Raw genomic sequence first — 6,952 nt, forward strand, 5'->3', positions numbered from 1 at the left:
GGAAAATTTAAATATAGGAAATTGGACCAACACTATGAAAAGCATTATCAGTTGTCAAAATTAGTATGTTATTCCAGAAAGGAATGAAATGGATGAACATTGGGGAGTCTGGTGGTAGCACAGCGGGTTAAGTGCAGGTGGCACCAAGCACAGGGACTGGCTTAAGGATTCCTGTTCGAGCCCCCAGCTCCCCACCTACAGGGGAGTTGCTTCACAAGCACTGAAGCAGGCTTGCAGGTGTCTGGGTTTCTCTCCCCCTCTCTGTCTCCCCCTCCTCTCTCCATTTCTTTTATAAAAAATATTTTAATTACTTAATTAATTTATTTTTTCTTTTGTTGCCCTTGTTGTTTAACATTGTTGTGGTTATTGATGTCGTTGTCGGATAGGACAGAGAGAAATGGAGAGAGGAGGGGAATACAGAGAGGGGGAGAGAAAGATAGACACCTGCAGACCTGCTTCACAGCCTGTGAAGCGACTCCCCTGCAGATGGGTAGCTGGGGGCTCGAACTGGGATCCTTATGCCCGTCCTTGCGCTTTGCGCCACATACGCTTAACCCGCAGTGCTGCTGGCTGACTCCCTCCTCTCTCCATTTCTCTCTGTCTGATCCAACAATGACAACATCAATAACAACAACAATAATAACTACAACCATAAAACAACAAGGGCAACAAAAGGAAATAAATTAATAAATATTAAAAAAAAAAGAAAAAGAAATAGATGAACACAAAGTATCTTGACCTGGAAGCTGTCTTCTGTTTTAGGCTTTGAGGCTGAGCTCTCTCTTAACAGAAAGAAAAGAAAGATTCCTGGGCAGAGGAGATAGCTTAATGATCATGCAAAAGACAGTCATGCCTGAGGCTATTACAGATTTAATCCACCATACCTCCCTGAGCAAGAGCCTAGCAGTTCTCGCTCTCTCCTTCCCTCTCTCTCTCTCTCATTAAAATAAAATACAGAAAAGAAAAGATTTCAGACAACCAAGAAGCACCTGCACCAAAAGGACAACTTCTCATGCAGACAAAAGAGCCCAGAGGGCTGTGGAGACGGGATCAAACTAACTATGTAGATTAATGTATTTTACCTCCTCATTTCTCCAGGAAAAGTCCTGCCTGACCTCCTGGAGCATTGACTTCAATGTTTATGGAGTAAGGACAATGGGATTTGAGGAGATCACAAGGACCCAGGTTCAAGTCCCTGACCTCCACCTGCAGGGGGGACATTTCACAAGTGGTAAAACTTCTCTGACTCCCTTTCCATCTCAGTTTCTCTCTGTCTCTACATAATAAAAAATAAACATTTTTTTTTAAATTGGAGGGGGCCAACAGTGGTGCATTCGGCTAAGCACACATATTACAATAAAGACCGACACAGGTTCGAGCCCTAGCTCCTCACCTACAGGGGGGATGATACACGATACAGGAGTGGTGAAGTAGGTCTGCAGGTGTCTCTCTAACTCTCTCCCTCTCTATCTCCCCTCCCCTCCCCTCTCAATTTTTCTCTGTCCTATGCAATCAAATAGGGAAAAGAAAAAAAAATAGCCAGGAGTAGTACTTTAGTCGTACAGGCACCAATAACACTGGGGACAATATAAAATAAAATAACAGTGGGTTAAGCGCACATGGCATGAAGCTCAAGGACCTGTGGATCCTGGTTAGAGCCTCTGGCTCCCCACCTGCAGGGGAGTCGCTTCACAGGTGGTGCAGCAGGTCTGCATGTGTCTATCTTTCTCTCCTCCTCTCTGTCTTCCCCTCCTCTCTCCATTTCTCTCTGTCCTGTCTAATAATGATGACATCAATAACTACAACAACAATAAAAAAACAACAAGGGCAACAAAAGGGAAAATAAATAAATTTAAAAAAACATTAAAAGTAAAATAATTTGCAGAGATACACCACATTTTTCTTCTTTGCAGTCTGAGTTACCACTGGCAATAAACTCGCCATCTTGAACTAGCCCCAGCTTGAATGGTTATTAGCCAAGAGAAAACATATACTTCTTTAAGAAGAACACAAAGGGGAAACAGAGTAAAACTTGAACTAGGTTTGATGTATTGCATCAAAGCAAAGGACTGTGGGGGAGAGGGGGGCATGCAGGGGAGTGATGTAAGGGAGCAGGAGGGTTGGGTTTCTGATGCAAGATGACTTAGGTTGGGGGTGACGGACACCTGTCTGTCAGGTGTTTTACAGACACCTGTCATGGCGTGATGAGAGATTTTACCCGTGTGTCAACAATGTATTGTAAACCACCACCACCCCCATAAAAATTATTTTTAAAAAGGGGGAGGAAGAGCAATAGATAAACCTAGACATTCTTCAAGTGCAACTGGATAAGAAAACTAAGCACAGTTCTCAGTCAGAATTTTGTGAGCTTGCTTTGACAGTCCTACATTTTTCGTATGAGTGACTCCTGCAACAAATAGGTATAATTAGGTTTAGATTTAATCTGCAGACAAGACAATCCCAGTTAACAATTCCGGTGCTGAAATGGGAGGGTGATCTCCAGGATTTCTAACCCGTTAAGGGTTTTACCTCAGTGGATTCCTGATACCAAGAGTTGGGGAATAAACACATTAGAGGGGAAATACTGCCTAAATGGTAATCTCAGAAGATAGGAGGTGCCTGTCAATTATTGGATGAGCTGTAGACCTCTACCAGAGCCTGCATATTTGTTCTGCTGCTGCGCTTGTGAAGCAGTGAAAGGACACAGTCTGCCAGGGGAGTGTTCACCAGACAGCCCTCTTATTTCTCCCATTATGTCTGGAGTGCTGGGAGGAATCTGCTACACAGAGTTAGAAACCAGTATCACACTCATCCAACAAGAGAAGTCAGGTCAGGTGGTGACCCGCCTGGTTGAGTACACATGTTATGATGCTCCAGGACCCTGGGTCAAACTATTGACCTCCCACCTGCAAAGGGAAGCTTCACAAGCAACAAAGCAGTGCTGCATCTATCTCTCTCACTCTCTTTCTTTCTCCCACTCTCTTTCCTTCTGTCTCTATCCAAAAATCAATAACTAAAGAGACAATACTTTTAAAATAAAAAGAAATAAGAGCACGGGGTGGGGGGGGCGCTGGGCGGTGATACACCTGGTTGAATGCACACATTATCATGCTTGACGACTCGTCACCCAATCTGGTCCCCTACGCCTACACTGAACTTCTCTGTTCCAGACTCTTGGAAACAGAGTTGGCAGTCAGCTGAGGTAAAGAACAAACACCTCATCACAGACCCCTGCAAGTGCCAACCCAGCTTTGACCTAGCACGTTATGATTGGGCCCTCCTCAATCGCTATCGAACAGGCCATGGCCGGTGCGCCGCCATGTTCCACCGCTGGGGAGCCAGAGACGACCCGAACTGCCCCTGCGGCTCCAGACAGACTATGACCCACATAGTCAACGACTGCCACCTCTCCAGATTCAAAGGAGGTCTCGAAACTTTACATCAGGCTCAACCTGACGCTGTTGACTGGCTACGGAAGAAGGGCAAAGGCTAGAAGAAGAATCATGCCCAAGGACCTGGGTTGGAGACCCCACTCCATAGTTTCATGAATGGTGAAGCAGGTCTGCAGGTGCCTATCTAGGTCCCTCTCCCCTCTCAGTTTCTCTCTGTTTTATCAAATAAGAACCGAGAGGGAGGAGGGGGAGGGAGGAGAGAAGAGAACCAAAAGGAAGGGTGAAGAAGTAGGTGTTTGGGGTCTCAGAGCAATAATTCTATTACTGGAGTCACATGTGCTTCATACTCAAAGGTAACCCTGCACCTGCACAGGTAACCACAGTTCTAGTCACTTGGGGAAGCCGTTATGTCAGCTGAGCCAGGGGAGCACAGTCCAAACAGATGTCCAGCTCCTGGTCTATATGTTTGTGAAGCCCCAGAATTATTTGTGGAATTAGAATTCATAGATCTCTTCAGCTCACAGATACCACTGGCTGTTTCCCAAGTCCCTGAGGTAATTTATAACAGAAGATAGAATTTCTGTCACTCTCCATAGTTGGAAAGCCAGCTAGTGAATCCATGTCTTCTGGTGGTTGGAAGGTGGTGGTGGTATACAATGAGACTGTTTACTGGGAATTTCATATACTTCCAATGATATTTTTCACATACTTTTTTTCCAATGATACAATATCACCTCTCTCTCTCTCTCTCTCTCTCTCTCTCTCTCCACATCTGTAGCAGCATCAAGAGGAGGCTGCTGGGACTGTGCTGCCTAGCATCTGACTGCACTGGGCTCATAGCCTTCTACAGAGTTGATTTAAGTTACTTTTTTTTTTTGAGATGGTAATAAATTTTTTGGAAGCATTTGTAAATGGTTAAAATGTTGTTTCTAAAACTTTGAAATAGACAAAAGGACAGGTTTTCCTATTTTTTCTTCTTTCTCTTCCTTTCCTTTTTATTTTCTTTCTTTCTTTTCTACGCTTTTTTTTTTCTACCAGAGTTATCCCTGGGGCTTGACGCTTGTACAACAAATCCACCACTCCAACACTCCCAGTGGCCATTCACCATTTTTTAATTTTATTATATCTTTTTATTAGATAGGACAGAGAGAAAAGAGAAGGAGAGAAAGGAAACCCACTTCACTGCACCTGGAACTTTCCCTCAACAGGTTTCAAGCAGGGGCTTGAACCCGCATCCCTGAGCATAGTAACATGTGCACTTAACCAGGGTGCCACCACCTGAACTCTAGGATAGGTATTCTTAGTCGTACATTGTTCTTAGCAAAGAATGCATGCAAAATTAAATCAATCCATTTTCCTTTTTATTATTTTTATTCGTGATTTAATATTGATTTACTAAATTATAAGGTAACAGGAAACATGAACAAAATTCCACACCTTTCCACTACCAGAGTTCTCTGTCCATCCCCTCCACTGGAAACTGCATATAGATTGACTGTTATTTCCCTATCTGTCTATATTTATATATATTAAAGCAACCCATTTTCAAGATTTCCTATGTAGGATATTTCTCTTTAAATGTTTATTATTTATGTGTTATTTGGTAGGCCATAGATAAATGAAGATGGAGGAGATATAGAAGGAAGGAAGGGAGACACTGGCAGACCTGCTTCACTGCTCATAAAGCTTCCACAGGTGGACACCAGGGACTTGAACCCGAGTCCTTGTGCATGACATCTTCTGGACTCAACCTCCTTGTCCCATGATGCTTCTTTCAGGAAATTTTTTTTCTTCTCCTTTCACTGAAAAGTCAGCTCCAGGGTATAGATAGATGTGCTTCACTAGGTAACAGACAACTAACAGAGACATCATGGCTTAAACAGTTAAATGTGACCATGGAACATGAATAAGTTATAGTATAACTAATTTCATAAAAATGATATGTCACAAATTAATCAGCAAGTCTTTACATAATATGAAAACATCTCAGGGAACTCAGGCATCTCAGGCAGTGGTACTCTCTGTTAAGCACATATATTACCATTAGCAAGGATCTGGGTTTGAACCCCTCTCCCCACCTGTAGGGAAAATGCTTCATGAGCAGGTCTGCCCATGTCTATCTTTCTCTCTCCCTCTCTATCTCCCTTTCCCCTCACAAGTGCTCTCTGTCCTAGCAAATAAAGTGGAAAAAATGGCCCAGTGATAACCCTGGAGGCAAACAAACATTTCTCACAGTCATTTCTCATCTCATAATGTCATGATGATCCTATTATAGTGCTTATGAATTTGTCTTATTTGTTCCACACATGTACCAGAGGATCCCATAGGCAAACTGGACAGGAAGGATCTGGGAAAGACCCAAGCATAAATGCTTTTGATTTCTCAGAAGTTGTTTCTTTCCTGTCTGTCCTCAGACCCACTCCCAGCTCCTCTGCTCTGCTTCAAGATGTAGCAGCTCCCCTGTGAACTATTTCCTTTACTCTCATACCCATTGCTTCAAGAGGGCAGAACTTCATAAATATCTGTAAGATACCATTTTATTGAGTTATGAAAACAAAAATGCATACAGGTAATTCATTTGATTACTGTATTCTGCATCACAAAGAGTTGAAATGGGGACTTAGAAATCGAAAAAAAAAATAGGTCAGATAAACAAAACTTTTTTTTTCCATATCTGAGGCTTATACATGTTTGATTTTACAACTTCTGGATGCTTTTAAAAATTTTATTCTTTTATTTTTATTATCTTTAAACAGGGGAGAGCATGAAAGCAGTCCCCCCACTACCACAAATTATACAGTCGAGTTTCCCACATTTGGAGAAATCACAGGGGTCAGCACATCTGGAGTACAATAGATACACCTCGCCCTGGGAAAACCACCTTCATGATCATGTTATCTCCCCTGCCAGGTAAGTATTCCTGGGTACTTTTTTAGACCAACAGAGGGACAGAGTCACCATAACCTCAGAGCTTCCTCCAGTTCCATTATAACCTCCATGTTATAACCTCCAGTTCCATTATAACCATTATAAGCTCCATTATAAGCTTCCTCCAGTTCCATTATAAACTCCACTTGGGGTTCCAGTCTGGCCCACTAACTCAGCAAGACACACACCTCATGCAGGTTCCTTCCCTCTCCATCAGTAGGAAGCCACATTCAGTCACCCCAAAATTAGGCACATACTTTTCTTAAAAATATGTTCATATGGGTTTGACATCTGCTTTTGGATTGTTAGTGTCTAGGAATTTCTATGTAGAGAAGAGTATATTCATAATGTATAGAAAATAGAAATAGAAATGAATTCAATTACAAAGATGACTAAGGCAAGTATAAATCTATGAGATTACATCAAATTAAAAACTTCTTCTCAGCAAAAGAAACCACTACCTAAACCAAGAGACCCCTCACAGAATGGGAGAAGACATTTACATGTCATACATCAGACAAGAGGCTAATAACCAAAACATATAAAGAGCTTGCCAAACTTAACAACCAGAAAAAAATTTAACCCATCCAAAAATGAGAAGAGGACATGGACAGAATATTCACCACAGAAGA

General features: G+C 42.3%; 1 non-coding gene across 1 annotated transcript; it reads right to left on the reverse strand.

The window, feature by feature from the left end:
- Nucleotides 1-6,145: 6,145 nt before the first annotated feature.
- LOC132539204 (U1 spliceosomal RNA) lies at nt 6,146-6,310 on the reverse strand. Its single transcript, XR_009550496.1, has one exon. It is a non-coding gene; the product is annotated as a U1 spliceosomal RNA (small nuclear RNA).
- Between the last annotated feature and the right edge of the window lie 642 nt (nt 6,311-6,952).

The sequence above is a fragment of the Erinaceus europaeus genome, chromosome 6 (genome assembly GCF_950295315.1).
Source record: "Erinaceus europaeus chromosome 6, mEriEur2.1, whole genome shotgun sequence".
Taxonomy (NCBI): domain Eukaryota; kingdom Metazoa; phylum Chordata; class Mammalia; order Eulipotyphla; family Erinaceidae; genus Erinaceus; species Erinaceus europaeus.